This window comes from Haemorhous mexicanus, chromosome 5 (genome assembly GCF_027477595.1).
Source record: "Haemorhous mexicanus isolate bHaeMex1 chromosome 5, bHaeMex1.pri, whole genome shotgun sequence".
NCBI classification, from domain to species: domain Eukaryota; kingdom Metazoa; phylum Chordata; class Aves; order Passeriformes; family Fringillidae; genus Haemorhous; species Haemorhous mexicanus.
In genome coordinates, this window is record NC_082345.1 from 21897506 (window position 1) to 21915068 (window position 17563).

Below are 17563 nucleotides of genomic sequence, written 5' to 3' on the forward strand. Positions count from 1 at the left end.
TAGAGGTGTTGGGAAAGATGAAAGTTTGACAAGAAAGTCTCACAGATATGTATGCTTGGCAGAAAGATTTTTGAATGTGGAGTCTGAAGAAAGAATAGAGTTGGAAGCAAGTTTTGATCTAGAAGAGAAGAATTGCTGAGGCAGTCCTACTGGATAATCAAGGAGGCAAAGGGTTTGTTAGTTAGAAGGGGGTTTTATGACTTAGAGCAAAGGATAAACCCAGTCCAGACAAAAGGATGTTTTTCCAAGCAGGAAGATAGCACCGGAAACAAGCCTGCCGATGTGGCAAGCAGAAGAAAGGTCTCCGAATTTTCCACTGCCAAGAAAACTGAAAAAAACAATTTTCAGCCTAAACTGTAACGTACAGACTTTTAGTGATTGGAGAACAGTGACATGAATATGGTAATTAGAGTAGTTATGATAGGCTATAGATAATAGTTAAGGCATAGATAGGTTCTACTGTATGAAGATGCTCAGCAAAGTATATAATGCCATGTAACCAAAACCAAAGGGTGTCCAGGCCTGCCTGCAGCCGGAGCTGACAGCTGTAGGCACAGGCTTTGTCGCCCACCACCCTGGACTGCTGCAATGTCTTGGATGGAATAAACTGCATTTTGGAGAGCCGCCTGGAGTCCTGCATCCCTCATTTAGGCTCTTACATGGAGGTGAAAAAAACTTCTGTGTATTGTACAAAAAAATAGCTATGTAATCCAGAGTTGCATGACCCAATATTTCTACTGAACTGGAACAATTTTTCAACATTATTGATCCACTTCTTTTCAGTTTGCTTGGAAAAACCGTAAAATATCGTTTGAAAGAAATTATTGGATGCGTTCTAAGTTCTACGGATTAGTTAAGGTTTTTCATGGCTTGGTTTTTGGTGGGGAGGGAAGAAGCCAGCCACAGAAGTGACTTTTTCTGGAAAGCCCCTAGAAGCTTCCTCCATGCCTGGCAAAGTGAATCCCTGCTTGGTACTAAGAATAGACATGCTGCTAAGCCAATTACAGAAGCTGGTAGCGCCTCGGTGATATATTTAAGAAGGAAATCAAAACTGCAGCCAGTTGTCTTTAAGGTTTGGAAAGTTTTAGATTGGCACCTCTTCTGGTTTGAAAGCCAAACCAGTGAGACACTCTGTTGATGTGTGCGTTTATTATTGTAATGCAGTTCTAGTAGTCTGTTTCATAATCCTTCCTATTTTGTGCTGTTATAGCATATGTTATTATTAATGGATTGTTCCTTTCCCCCCTGTATTGTTGGGTTTTGCCCTAGCTGTCCATCTCCCCAAAGACCTGCTCTTTTGTTCCCTTTTCCTCCTCCCATTGAACATCAACCCCTCCCCAAGCCTGCCCCTTTCTCTAGAAACTTCCCTATCAATTTTGTACCCTTGGAAATCCCATTGGTTTGTTCAAGTTATTCTCCTGCCCTGTAGTCCCCCTACTGGTTTAAACATTGTATTCCCCGCCTTGTGTTCCACCCCCAGTTTCTCCCAGTTGGTTAAAGATTGTATCCTCCCCTGGGACCTCCCCTCATTTCTTAGTTGATGTATGCCTTTGAGTCAGTGTCTTTCTGTCCTTGACCCTCCAGGGAGTAAACTGGAAAACATAGAGAAGACCTCTCCCTGTTCCTTGTCTCTGCCCTCAGTTCAGTTCTATCCCCAAGGCAGTCCACCTGTGCCGTGGAGCAGCTGTGCGCTACAGCTGCAGCCCAGATTCAACAGCTTTCTTGGGGCGGCCCACTCTCGCTGTTGGTGTCGGGAGCTAGTCGGGCTGAAGAAATCTGGCACGGCAGCAAGACTCCAAGTCAGAAATACAGTTTATTAGGAAAAGGGGGAAAAACCCAAATCCATGCAAGAATACAAAAGAAAAACCACTGACAGAGTCAGAATAGAAGCTGACGTCCTGCTAGTTAGGGTGGTGGTAGCAGTTTAGATGAAAAGGTCTTGTTGAAATGGTGATTCTGTAGAAACCATCTGGTTGCTCTTTTCCTCTGGAAAACCATTGGGTGAGGGCGGCCGTTCCTCTGGCAATGCAGTGGAAAGACTGCTTGTTGTGTCCCAAAACCCAGATTATATCCAGGTGGGGATGCTTAGCTCCTACCCCCTGGGCAGAGCATCTCCCAATGGGCTGATATCCTTCTGAGTCATGCTATGGGTCCTTGAGTACCCATTAAACAGAAATGGCTCCTGGAGGGGGTTATCTCTGAGTCATGTGGCAAGACATTGATGGGCCCATTAACAGGAGGTAAGGAAAAAACAATGCCACCGCTCAGCAGTTCTTGAGGGTGGGAATAGAATGCATTTTTATGTTGTAAGCTAGGACAATACAGGATGCAGGTTTTTGCATTTGCAGGAAGTTTGTATGGATTTGAAAAGTATCCTCATAGCAGAGGCACAAAAGTATTCTCATACCCCTTTTAATCATCTTCAAATTAAGCAATTCTCCCAATAACCTAACGCATGAATGACTTGCAAGTGAGTTGAAGGAATACGCCAAAGATAAGTAGTGTTCAGCTGCAGAGAATTGTTTAGGGACGTCATACCCTAATATTTTAAATCAGAAAGCATGGATGGACGGGTCTTTTTTCCTTAGTTGACTACAGAACCAGCGGTCCTTTGCAGGAGGGTATTTGGATTTAGGATGACACTGGCAACTAAGAGCACGGCTACATAGAAGGTGCTGATTTTAGACCAGAACATTCAACTACTTAAAGGCAGATAGGAGAGTAGCTGATTAGTAACAGCTCCGACAGGAAAAGTCTGCGGCTTACCCCATGGGAACAATAGTAGCACATTTCAATATTAGAAAACCATTCATTTCAGAGGACCAAGCATCCGTAAAAATAAAAGGTCAAGTAAAGACATCCTAGTGCTCTTCTTATCAGAAGCATGTTCCTCCATATGAGAGTATTTAGGAAAGAGCAGTGCATTCATAAGGAAAGGTGTGCCAGTTACAAAACCTGGAGAACAAGGCAAGACAAACTTATACAATATACATCCTCCAATGCAAAATGAAGAAACAATCATTTCAATCTTCCATGGAATTAATTGCATTTTATTTGCTATTTTCATTTCAGCTGCTAAGAAATGATTTTTTACAACTGAATTTTATGAATTCTGCAAAGCTATCTTTTTGAATGTCTTCATACCCGTATTAAACACTGAGGTGACAAAGAGAACGGCAGTGGAAGGAAACCTTGTCCATCTCCCCCTCCTTGTAGCTTTAGACCAGTGAGAGATCACTGAAGTCGGTCACTTCATTTGAGATAAATAGCTTTACCAAGAGAGAATATTATCCAGCCTTGATTTTTCCTTTTGGAGCTGATCCACTTTGTAGTCATCAATTCTTGACTCAGTTGGGGAGATAAAATGGCATTACGGCCATGGATGTTAGAGTGCGCTGATGGGAAATGAAGTTCTCATCTTCAGGTCCTTGCTTCAGTAAATATTCCAAATTCATCAGAAAGAAAATTCGAAGACCAGTAATCCCCACTCAAATGACCTAATTCGAATAGTCTGCATGCATAAAAGACATCAAGCAGGTGCTTTCATCTGTTAGGGGAATAGCCAGCCAGTACATTATTGTCTAGTTAAGAGGCAATAATTTAGGAAATCATTGAAGTTTTTGTATTGCAAGTGAATGGTCAACACATTTTATTACTGGATAAGGTAAAATCATGTCTTCTGCATCCTTTCAGAGAGCAAGCTTACCTGGATCTAAAGCTGCTCAGCTCCATGATGGGATGCTTTGTCTTCAAAGGGAACTCTAGTCTTTGTCTTTTTGGATTGTTTCCATAGCTTTTCACTCACTCTTCAGGTACATGTTAAAATGTCCTCTTATCCCGTGCAAATTTTTATGGGCATAGTCACTGAATTGGTAAGTATTCCATTAAGTCCACAGGCCTTGTTGAGATGGATGCACAGCTCTCAAGGGTGTTAGCAGATGTTATTCTGAGGCCACTCCTGATCATGTTTGACGGATCATGGTGACTGAGGAAAGTGAGCAAAGACCGGATGAAAGCAAATGTCACCCATCTTCAAAAAAGGCAACTAGGAGGACTCAGAAAAGCACAAGCCAGCCAGCCTCATTTTTATCCCCAGGAAGTTAGTTGATGGAGTAGCTATTCCTGGAAAGCATTGCCAGGCACATGAAGGAGGACAAAATAATGTAGTCAGCATGGATTTACCAGGGAAAATTTGTGCTTGACAACTTTTTAAACTCCTCCGGTGAATGAACTTGCCTGGTAGATGAAGAGAATATCGTCTGCCTGGACTTCAGGGAAGATTTTGACATTTATCTACATCGCAGCTCACATACCTATGGGAAGGAATAGTGTAAAGAGCAGGGAACCAGTGTCTTTTCAATGATGCTCAGTGAAAAGACAAGAGGCAGTGGGCACACACTGAAATACAGGAGATTGTCTCCGAACATCACAACTGATTTTTTACTGTGACGGTGACTGAACCATGGCACAGAGTGTCCAGAAAGATGGTGGAGTCTGGATCATTGAAAGCATTATAAGCAGGCACAAATATAATCTGGGCAACAGGCTCTATGTGGGAGCTCAGCACATCACTCCTGATGTCCAGAGCTACCGAGAGAACCCATGGGGGGCTCGGGAGTCTTGGAATGTTGCCAAAAGCACTTGGTGGCTTGTTTTTGATCCATCTAGGGATATGCCACCGATGTATGAGGAAATGGAACCTGTGAGAATCACTCGGGTGTAAATGGTGAAGGGAAGATATCATTGTAGGGTGAATCACAACTTTTGGGGTTTTGGTCCAGGTGGATTGTAGAGACAAGATGGAGGAATCAGGGTGTGCCACCAGGCTCTTCTTTCTTCTTCCTGTCTTCCATCTTCTGCAGTGGTGTTGGCATTTGGGGATTGGTCTAGGGTGAGGGTGTACTTAGTGACGAGGGTGATAGGTATTGGGGACAAAAGGTAAATATGATATACGAAGTTTTTGTTATAAAAGTTGCGACCGCCATGGGGGTGGGCAGAGTGTGCCTTTGGCTGCCGTGCTGGTCAGATCCTTCGAGCAGAGAAAGGACTTTTTAGATAAGAAATAATAAACAATTCTGAAGACCGAAAAAACCTAGCGTCCAGACTCATCTTGTGAAGCCCAGCGTGCAAGAACCATCCTAAGTGTGTGTGGGAGCAGAGACAAACAGCCGAACCCCATACCTCTAGGTATCCTGGTTGAAGCAGGGGGATTGGACTTGGTGAGCCCCATAGACCCCTTCCACCCTCATTCATTCTCTGCTAGTGAATTCTCTTAGAGATGCATTTCAAGGACTGGCATGACAAAGCTCTGTGCAGAGCGAGATTCAAGTGGACATGGGATTTAAGTTCCTTAAGTAATGTTCAAGAGGAATGTAAAACTCCGGGATAACTGTCTCTTCCATAACTGAATCTCTTTCATGAGAAAATTCCCCAGCTATAGAAAGATCTTCTAAGACGCATGCTTAAGACTGACACTGGCTGAGCAAATTTCTCCCTATGTGTGTCTAAGACCAGTTAGGATCTTCACCGAAAGTGTTGTCAACGTAGTCACAGAAGGCATGTTTTTAAGAAGCGACAGCTTGCATCAGAATGACAAATATTGGTCCACAAAATGCATTACTGTATGGGAATTATCTACTTGGATTCCAAATAAAAATAAAGAGTTGGTCTTTATTTAACTTTTTCATTGCAATATTCATAAGGGAAGAAAAGGACCTATGTCCTTAACTTTCTTAACTCTAACAAAGATTTAAAACATTCCTTGTAAAAAGCGTATCTTAATTATCAGTCTATCAAACAATTTTAGTTGGGAAAAAAGTTCTACAATTGTGTAGATAGTTGCAAAGAAGCCAAGAAAATAGGAAAGAAACAAAAACAGAGAAAAAGAGTCATCTTGAGTCTGCTAGCTAGTTCTAGAAGTAGTCTGCTAGAAAAAGGAAACCCCAGTTGAATTTCAAATGGGTTCATGCACTTGATTCAGTAACTGGTCAATGTAAAAACCAATCCTTTTGTACAACTTCCCCCAGCCAGAAAAACTCCAACAGGTTGACACCACCATCATGCCTGTCCCAGATATATTGAAAAGAGAAATGATGATTTTCTTGAAAATCTATTTGCGGAAAAGTTGCAAGGCATTGGAGGGATTCTCCACGCTACATTCTCCATGTAGCGTGAAAGCATATTTGATAAAACATGCAACAAAGCATATTTTATCAATATCAACAAAGTGATTTACAAGGTAGAGTAAAATGGATGACTTAGGAAATGATCTCTTTTGAACATGAAACTTCATATCCACTCTCTGGGAAGTTTCTAAAAAAAAAATGATGGAGCTAAGGCATGAATCTGCCACTACGAGGATTAAACAAACATAGACACTCCCCTTCACATGCCCCCCCTTCCGCACACACCTAGGCACGCACAGAGATCAGCATAGCAGATCATGAACACCTTGGAAAAGACTGAAATGCTAAATTCCTCTCTTTGTGGGCAAAATAGCTGGTACACTATTTCAAATATCTGGTACTAAAATTCTGTTTAATAGCCACCTCATATTTAAAACACAGCTTTTGATTGAATTCTGTTTGCAGAATATTTTCCTTTCATTTGTTCCTTTAAAATTACTGAGTTCTATGCCCAGGAATATTTTCTTCTACAAATAGAAAGAATTAGATGATGTCTTTTCAGAAGAAAACATTGGTTTATACAATTTTAAACCATCATGGTATGGAAGAATTTATTTGTCCCTCACTAAGGTGGAATAAGTATTTTGATCATAGATCATTTACAGTGAAATACTTGACATTTTTAAGATGCTTTCAATCAATTTTGATCCTCATTGCTTATTCATTGTAAACAGTAATTTTCAGTGCATGGAAAGTGTGTGTGGTACTTCGACATTAGTTCAAACACCAATTCCAACTAATGGCCAGGCTGAACTACAGTAAATAATGTCCTGAAGGACATTTTGCCGCCTTCTTTGGCACTTCATGAAATCCTAATGATTGGGATGAAGTGTTGAAATACAGAGATTTTCTCTCAGAGAATGTCCCATGTTGAAACCCATCCCATGTGTTTGATGTTGTAGTTCTTATCGCTTTTAAAATTTGATATCTTCTGCATAGTTTTCATGAAGCTTTCTGTTACAGTAGTGAAAATCACAGAGAAATGCAATTTTGTACAACTTTGAACTTGCCCCAAGAGCTGAGAGAAAATTTGCTCCTGTACTTCAATCTGAGTTTCTTCTATATTCAAGCTTTGTTTATCTACCATCAGGGGTCGCATTCATTGCTGTTCAAAGCCCCATCCAAGCTGACCTTGAATACGCTCAGGGATGGGACATCCACAACTTCTCTGGGCAACCTGTTCCAGCGTTCCCGCACCCCAACAGCAAAAAATGTCTTCCGTTCATCTAATCTAGATCAGAAATACTAAATCTAGGCATATGAACTTTGAGGAGAGGTTTGAAATTCTTTTGATTTGAAACACATTTGATAGGAATACTAACTTACAGATGACTGAAATATGTTGATGGCCATTTGAGATTGACACTTTTTGAAAAAGTGCATGGAATTGAAAATTAAAACCAGTAAAATTAAAAACTTCTTGCCATTTTCTTTTTTCTCTGATATTCAAAATTGCATAGGTCAGATATCTGTGCTTCATGCAGATCTCTCAGATACTCTCAGACAAAAGCTTTTCTTTCAGACTAAATTGCAGATTAGGTAGAACACTAGTACTAGTGAATGTTTTTCTGGGCATAGGGGCATTTGTGTGCACAAAAGGTTTTATCCAAACTGGAAAATTCATCCCAGCTGCGTTCTGTTCATCATTCTTACTGCATCAGGCCTGAAGATTCTGTGAAAAGTATCCTGTGGACCTTGAACATAGCTCCTGTGAAAGAGATGAGAGGTGATGGAGAAGTTGAGGGAGAGAATAAAGAGCATATGGCCCAGTACAGGCACCAGAAAGTACTTTTTCATGTGGTCCACAGCCCAAACAATTGTTTAGCACCATTGGAAGGCTGTGTCTGACAAACAGGGCTGAAGCAGGTCTTCAAAATATCCGGTAGATCAAAATCCATTGAAGCAAATGACCTGCTGATAATTCACCCTCCATACCAGCTGATCAGGCCTAGCAATGCTGCTGCAAAAGTATTGTGAAAAAGGTAGGCACATTTTCACAGAGGCAGGGGAAAATGCCCTTGGATGATGATTCCAAGGGATAACTTGATGGAGCAAGTTAGGTACCCTTATCTACTGGGCAATTTTGAAGTTGGTGAGTTCACCATCTGTAAGCATCACTTTAAAAAAATAAATGTTTGATCCACAAAACAATATTTCCTATGTCTTGTCTACCTGCTTCATTTCAGCCAATGAATAGGCTATGTTCCATCAGCAAAGTGTTCATGATCATATGCTTCTTTAAACTGTGATAATTCTTTACTTTTTTCTAAATCAGACACTGTCTATTCCTAAGATTCAGATGTCCATGGGTAGGGGTGTAATTAAGTTCACTGTTAAAAAATATCCTTCTTGTTATCTTTTGTTTAAATTACTGACATGTAACATCAGTCTGAGAGCTGAAAGAAGCCCCTTCATTGGCTGTTTGCCAAGTATCATCTATGTGATACAAATTCTACTTGATAAATCACACCCATACATTGCCATATCATACTACTAGTAATGCCTTCACAACCTTTTCTTCATCGTTAGGGATTTTGGCAAAGTGAATGATTGGAACACAAGCAAGGGCATTTGTTCAAGATGCTCCAGAAAGAGCTGTGGTCTGTTCTCTACTTTGCTGCCTATGTTAGCAGGAAGGTGCAAAAAAAAAAAAAAAAAAAAAAAAAAAAAAGAAAGATAACTAGGAAGAGTGTTATTTTTAGTCTAAGTTAGAAATGAGGTTTGGAGTACCCTGTTAAATGACAAGGTGCTCTTTGAATATATGGCATCTTAAGGGGAAAAGTCAGCTTTAAAGAGGTTTTGAGACAGTTGCTTCTGGGGAAAAAAAAAAAAAAAATTTGAGGTATCTAAGGTCTTTAGCCATACCGCTTGGAAGATTGATTCAAAACACAGTTTCTTCATCTAGGAAGGACAGAGGACCATAGATGCAACTCACTTCAAAATGGAGTTATGTAGGTTTCTGGTTGGGATTTACTGGACATCATTTCTTGTAAAGTCAAGAGACTGCAGTTAGCTCTCCAATAATTTCCTTCCCTGAAATTCATCTGCATTTGCTCCTTTCTCCAGCGTTCCCATTTCTTTGTGATGGTATACTCCATCTATGCGTATTCAGCTAGAGTGTGTGTCTGATATTTTCTAGTTAAAATTGACTGGAACGCAATGGATAGTTCCAGTTGCTTGTATAGAGTAGTCTTATTTTGACAAGTTTTCTTTCGACAATGTATAAGCAGCACTAGCAAATAAGAAGTTCAGCTTGCGGCAGGGAAGGGCACTTCTGCTTGCTCAAGTTTCCTGTAGTCAAATAGATGCCAAAAGGCTTTTCATAGTACTACTACTGTCTTGTAGGAATACTTGATCTAATCCTACCTTTGATAAAATTACTAATGGGCTACTTTTCCACAAGGCGGAATATTTTTCTTTTAATAATATGGTTTTTTGTAAGTTTGAAACATGAACTTGTGCACCAGTCAGGTGGAATGTACTCCTCCTTCTTCATACGTTTCACAACCTTATTTAGAAAATATTGACTCTGTGTAACTTCAAAAGAAGAATTCTGGGCATCTTCATTCTATGGATGTAATTTTTTTTCTACCATGCTGTTCTTGTTCTCTATGGAACTCATTTTTACCAATAAAAATATTTTCCCCTGACACCTATGGAAAATACCTCTGTTTACTCAATATTGCAGCCTCAGTACATTGTTTAGAATTATTTCAACATGGTCCCAAGCATATCCGACAGCTAGACAGCAGAGGTTAGCAGCAGTGAATGGGAATAACTTCTGAACCATTTCAGTAGATTTCCCAGGAAGGGCTTGCTTTCTCCCCCTGCAAATTTTCCCAGAGATATTGTCTGGTTAACAGTTGCATCAAAAGAGTATTTTTGCACAAACATTGGGGCAAGCTCTGTCTCAGATTTACTAGTGAATGCAAAGAGGGTGAAAGCGCTGCTTCAAAGCCCTCTGTGCGCATTCTGTACCAAAAGGGAGGTGACCCCAGAAATAAGTTTTGGATCTCTCTTCAAAACAGGAGGCATGTCACCACCTCATTCATCTTTTTCTGGGACTCATAGCATCTAAAGACCAAGAAGCCCTCTTGCTTGCTAAAGTGTGTTCAGCAAAAAACCCTTGTCCCATCAGCAAATTTGAACACAGCTGCATTCGAGTCAATTCCAATGCTGGCAGGGCAATACTCTACCCCAGTAGTAACATGCCACTGTTAGAAGACTGTGTAAAAATCTTTGTGTACAAAGTAATTGGAGGGAAAAATAGAATTGGGAAGAACTGCACATTGTTCTGGAAAAAGCCTCCTGCCACAGTCTTACAGACGTCATTTTCTGGTATCATTTTTAAGAGTTGGAGTTTTTTAAATTTTGTACAAGATAAAATCTTACTGGACCTTGAAGTTTCCCTACTAGAAGTACAGCCATTTCTTAGTAGAATAGAAGTAAGCCATTTGAATATGTACAAATGGCCTTTCAAAATACATATGCTATAGCACACTGTGAAAGGAATTAGCTATCAAAATAGAAATTCAAAGGTTTAAAAAGGTTTTGAATAAAGTAAGTCTAAGGTGATAGAAGAAGAAGAAAACAGCAGTTTTCTTCTTCTGGTGAAAAAACAACTCCGAGGACATTTTACTCTACAGGTGTATTATATCACTTTCTGAAAAACTGAGGAGGTTTGCCATTTCAAATGGTTTTCATTAGGAAGGAAGAGCTTCCTTTGGAAAAAAAAATTTCAAATTGACTTGCATGAATGTTATGACACTTCACTTCACCAATCAGGAAGAAAAATTCTCATCACTTGATATGGAAATCATGACAGTAATGGTGACAAGGATGTCTAAGCCGTGCCATCAGGAACATAAAAAAGCATTAGAATGCAGGCAAGACTGAGCTCCTGAGCTAGTCAGAAGAGAACGCAACCAAAACATTTTCCTTTAAGAGTCTTCAGGATGAACAGCAGATCAAATGTTTTCCTGTGAAGTATTTATGAATAGAATTAACCTTTAAAATAACATTGTTTTCAAAAACCTGTGCCCAGTATCTCTTAGAATGATACACAGTTCTTATTACTAGAAAAAAGAAAAGCACTTTTTTCCAAACTGTTGTGCACTTTTAAACGATCTACAATAAAAAGAGTACTTTTTCATGCTGGGCATGATGTTCATTACAAAAAAGCCTTGTCGCACGCTTGGTACTCTAGTGTCTTGATTAGCATCGTTTTTTATTCATCGAACAAGTTTCACATTGACTATTTTTCACCTTGAAATAGTGGCGTCTTTGTACTTATGCAGCATCCATGAAGAATTTCTTGGGTGTCATTTTGTACTCGATCCTAAACGGCAGGTTCTGCATTCCGCCATCCGTCTAGCTTTCTCGTTTGATGCAGCTTCTGAGAGGTCTTTTCAGAATGGAGGACTACCTGCAAGAATGATGCTAAATGCATGCATTTTACTCCTTGGTTAATGCAAAACTGTTTTTCTTTTACAGCACAATAATAGTCGGAAAAGAATGATGGTGGATTCAATTCTTACAGTAATACAAAGAGGACTATTATCATCATTAGAAACCAAGTAAGTCATATTTATTGCTCATGCAGTACAACCACTAATGCAAATTACCCTGTGAATTCAAAACGAATCTGTATCACAGGAGTGGATTGAATGCTTCTATTGATATTTTGCTTAAAGCAGAAAATTAATTCTTTTGACAGCCAACTCATAATTGCAACCTAACTTTCAACTACAGCTTTCAAACATTGGAAACATGTCTGTTTATAAAACAATACAGTACAATACAGAAGACCAAAACAGGTCATAGACATTCAAATGAAAGAAAAGATCAAAGGACAGATTAATTCACATCTGCAAGCCCTCAAGAGCGTACAGGTCAAAAGTCCCCAGAAAACTAGGCCAGTGGCACAAATTCTCGATGTTGGAACCAGCAGAAGCAGCTGCTCTCTTTATAGGATGCAATCTTGCTTACATCACCCTTCAAAGCAATCTTCTGTCCCCCTGCCCAATACGCCTTCTGCTCTACTCCCTGGACTTCACGTTTGCATTTCTACAGAGTCCTGCAAACTGACTCAAAGTTCAGGTAATAGATTTCCAAGATTTAGAAATATTGTGTTAAGTCTATTTATTTCCTATTTCATCCTGTCTAAGCATACTGTAACTTTCTGAAGTGAAATATGTTGAGTATGTCACGTGTAGTTTACATGTTAGTTCTGCTTGACATTAAAACTTCTCACAGACCCCTGGGATGCCTTACTGCAAAAATATATAGCTGCAAAGAGTGGTTGCGCAAAGTTAGAATGGCCAGAAAACCATGTAAACAACCTAACAGTAGAGGCTTGAATTTCTGAATATAATCTTGCACCATCTAAAGTCAAAATAGAATATTGAAATGATTTTCATCTAATAATGAGCATGGGGAAGAAAGAATCCAGATAGGCTGTTTTTTTTTTTGAAACAGTTCCAGGAAATACATGGCCTTAACTTGGAAGTAGAGCATTAAATATTTTTATACAGCATGAGTTCTCATTACCTAATCATATGATTTGTAGAACTGAATTGGAAAGCAGGAAATAAACGAAGAAAAATATTCAAGCTATAAAAGATTTGAGTTTAAAATTCTCTTTGTATTTCTGATTAAAACGATGAGGTAGCCAAATGGTCACCCATTATTTTAAAAAGCATCTGGACATAAAAAAGGGATAAATTTCGGCGGGGCTTGGATGTCAGGTATTCCTGAAAAGCTTTGTTTCACTGCTTTCCAACCCTGATTCAATCCCCTTAAACGCAGCTGTATTTCAGATGCTCAGTGAAACTGTCCATGTAATGCATATAGTTTACAAATAATCTGCAGAAAAAGCTAGCTAGATTTAAAGATCTTTTTCTGTAAATGGCATTCAACTGATTTCTACAAACACACAGCTGGGATTTCTGCTGTCTTCTTCAGGCCACTTCCTGCAGAGACCTCTCCATTAAATCTGTCTCGTTCTACTAAGAACGCTTCTGGTGATTCAAAGTCAGCTCTGGGATTGTCCAACTGCATGGAATTACTGTCTGCTAGAGCTGCACACTGAGGGCTTCTGTGTGCAGCATCATGTGAGCCCTGCTAATGTCACCCTGTTGGTATAAACTGAGCTAAGTGGACCTTAAGGGACAAGATTGTGCACTGATTTTGTAATAGAAATTAGGGACTAAGAAGGAGGCAAGAGGATTTCAATGTTTCTGCCTCCAGCTGAAGCAACACTAAATCTCGGTCTTTATCTGAAAAACGAGGTGAATTAACCCGTTTGGCATTCATATGCCAAAAAGGTCAGTAATACACTCAGAACTGTCAAAAGAGTAACAATTCCAATCATTACTTTCTAAAAAGAATTCCTTTGAAGAAGTCAGGAAGAAAGATGAAACATGCAAATATCCTACCCTGAGAATTATTCTGTTGATCTGCACAGGTTTCTTATTATATTCCCATCTAATGCATTGGACATGTGTGCTTGTGATGACACAAATACTTGCAAAGCTTACCAGATAAGTCATGTTCTCTTCAAACAGCAAAGCATTTCTTGATGGTTGCATTTGCTAATTCCATTTAGACTCAATGTTCTTAAAGGTCTTTCCCGACCAGAGTTCCAACCATCATTCTCTAAGTGGCACATCCTGATTGTCCTGGTTTAGGGCAAATTTGGCAGAAAACCTCAAAAAGCCCCACCCTCCCCCCCCAAAAGCCCACCCACACGGCCCCTCCCCTCAACTGGTTTGGGGAAAATTTCCTCGGAGAGAAGTGGGAAAAAGCTCTTTATTTTACAGGCAAAGCACTCCCAAGCACAAAAAATGAACAATACCAGATGATAAAACTCATTTGCCACACTGAAGAGATGACAAATCAGAAAGTCTCTCCTGTGGGTGCTCGCTCTGTTATCAATCCCTCCGGCAATGGGGAAGGCTGCTGCCCAGAGTAGACCCCAGTAGGCCACAAAGTGCAACTTCCCAGTGCTTCCCAGGTCCCAGTCCAGAGCAGATTCGAAACATTCCAAGAAAAGGGAAAGGAAAAAAAAAAACCAGTCCAGGGAAAACTCTGCATCAGCCAGCTAAACCAACTAAAAAGCAAATGAGCGCTCTGTTCTGCTCCGTCAGTGCCCAGACAACACAGTGCAGCACAGAATGTGGAAGAGTGTTGCTTTCTAAGGAGTGCAGCCTCTGATAACAAACTCCGTGCTTCTTCTTCTCCCCACCTTTGCTCTCAGAACCAGTCTTGAAAGCAGAGAATATCATATCCAGCATTAACAGAACAGATGACTGGGGATACAAGCATCATAAAGTCACCCGAGGACACTGCTCTATTGAGATATGTCACCAGACTATGCTAAGACCAAGTTTTGGACCTGCTCATTAAAATTCTACTATCACAGTGAAGCTGAGGAGGAAACACAGCTCACTACAGTTACCATGTGGCATGCCAGTGCTTCCTTTCAATCACAATGTTCTTCATTTTTAAGTCCTTGACATCACAGGCATAATGAAACATCCTTTGTGCAGGAAGGAAGATAATATTCTTCTCATTTATACTGATGGGTAAGCTGCCATGCAAAGCAGTTAAGTCAAAGTGAAAGACCAATAAAGCCAATAGTAAAACTCACCACAGTTTTGTTTACTCCCCTAAATCCTTACTATCCCAAAATACAAGAAGAGCTGTAAAAGCTTGTGGCTACCTAATTTTTTCCTATACCTACATGGTGGGGTAAGGGATAAACAATCCCAAACAATGGTAATCCACCACAAAGCATTCTTGACATCATATTCAGGTTTTGCATAGCGAGCTCTTCCTCCTGATAAAGTTATTCCATCCCAATACTTTGGGGATTATCTTATAGGGCTGGGTGTTGTTTGGTTTGAAAGCATCTTGAACATTACGGAACCCAGCAGCAAGGACAAAGTTTAAAAGAAGATAGTGCTATGCGTTGATATTCATATATGACAGACCTATTTCTAGAACGCAGAAGGCTGACCTAATGCTTCACGACAACATGGCTGAAGTGGCATCCTGGTCCCCATAGATTTTTCTGTTTACTTTTAGCTGCTTTCGTACCAGATTATTGAGCTGAACTAGCTCAAAAAGGAATCAGATAAGTGCCAGAGCTTTCAAACAAAAAAGAAAACCAAACCAGATGCAAAATGGTGATTTGTAAGTGCATTTGAAAACAGAAGTTTTTTGTACTTCTCATAGGTACATGGCATTCTCTAGAATGATATTGCCCAAACGCTTTGGGTTTGGTTTTGGTTTTTATTTTTCCTCAAATCTAAATGTTATGCATTCTTTTTGGCCATTTTAGTAAACAGATTTTCTGATCCATGTGAAAGACAGTCCGAAGTTCCCCGCATTTGCCTCACAACCGACCCCAGGACAGACATCGGGACCCTGAGGACCCTGATTGGAATGCTGGCATGCCGGTCGTGGAGGAATGCTAAAATCCTGAGGCCCCTGAGCAGAATTCTGGCCTGCCAAGTGATTGTTGGCAGCTGTGTCTACAGTGACTGCTTCTAGCAGGGCCTGCCAAGGGGGGACGTAACCTATGTGCCCGCACGTGCTTCGCGACACCAGCCCAGGAATTTTCCCACCTCTTGGCCAGATGAACTTGTTGGGGCAACTGTGGTAGCTGCCCCATGGAAAATCCTTCATCTTCTCCACTACCACCGTGAGGGACGGAGATTGAAGCCCCCCTCCCAAGTACAGAGGCTGAGACCCCCGTAATTCTGATCCAGGGGTGCTGGCCTGACTGAAGCAGGATGCCTGCTAAGTGTTGCCTGCAGATGTGTTTGCTGGACCTAGACTGGTTTCCCATAGAAACCAGTCCTGAAACAATGGGTCCCACTCACTGCTGATATTGATATTGACTTCTCCTGCTGAGAACATGGACTCTCTGTACCCGTCTTCAATACCATTTTCCCCCTCAGCAATTTCAATAGACTTGCTCTTTATTGTATCTGCTCCCCCTCAGCCATTTCTAGATCTGTTTTCCCCCCCAGCAGTGGACTATAATAGAACCTTGAGATAACCAGGACTTTGAGATTTCCCAACGTGACTAGGAGAACTCCATCGGCTGCACTGCGAGGACTTCATTTCTCTCCATTTGGTAGCTATACTCCCTCTCTCTTTCTCCCCCTCTTTTCTATTCCTTTCCTCTCCCTAATTCCTTTAAGGCATTTGCTATGGTCATTCTAGAAAGGTGCATTTTTTTGAGTGATACTGCAATCCCCTTTCCATCCGCTCTTTTGCCCTCCGAGATCTGTTAAGTGACCATCACCATACCCTTTGTATGAGCAGATCAGAACAATATGTTCTTTGCAGCTGAAATTGGTTCTAGTCAATAGAAGCACACTGGTAGGTAAAAGTAGACTACAAAAGATAACATTCAGAATGTATTTCCCATGTCTTCCCATTAAAGCAAGTGAAGAAAGCAGACAGATCTTCAGATAACATGCTTTGCGAATTGAAAGGAATCTTCTTTGAGGCAACTGTGAAACTCACGCAATGAAATGCAGTTCCGACTGATGAAAGGGTCACATATGATGTCAAATCTATTCTTTTAATGTTTGAATGAAACAAGATTTCTTGAAGTACAATCCTACAAAATGAAGGTGAATTTGCAGAAGCAATTGAACTGGGTCTCCTTTAGAAACACAATGTTTTCTAATTAAACTGAGCATTCAGGAAGGCAACCTTGAAATCAAAAGGATTTAGAAACATACAAATACCAAGACTGGCAGTTCATTATCTTGAACAGTCTCTTTAAGATAAGATTTGTTTTAACTTCCACTTGTAGTAGGTCTGAAGACATTAGCAATGATGCAATATGAAAAAACCAAAATAAAACAACTTTCTCAAAAAGCTTTGAGAAACCAGAGAAATGATGAGTTTTTAGTGGTTAGGTAGTCCTTTAAAATTTGTCTTGGGGGAAAGAGATAAAAAAGTGACTGAGATCAAATGACTGTGGAGTATATTCCAAAACAGTAATGGAGAATGTAAGGGGCAAGAGCCTGTTAGAAAAATACTATGCTGGCTTCATCTGTTGAAAGCATTCCAGAATGGTTGAAATTATGAATCATATCTTCTGGGATTAAAAAAAAAAGAAAAAGAAAAAAGAAAAAAGAAAAGAGGAAGAAAACATAAGGAAAAAAATATTTTGAACATATTTTTCCATTCCGAGATGGTATAACGGCTTTATTTCATTTTGTTCCTATGACCGGTTAATAGCTTATGAAGTGTTTAGCAATAGAGAGTGAGAGTCTTCACACTGACCATATTATTTGGATGGGTCTCTTTTACTTTCTATAGCAGCAGATATGGTTTAGCACTCCACAATTCAG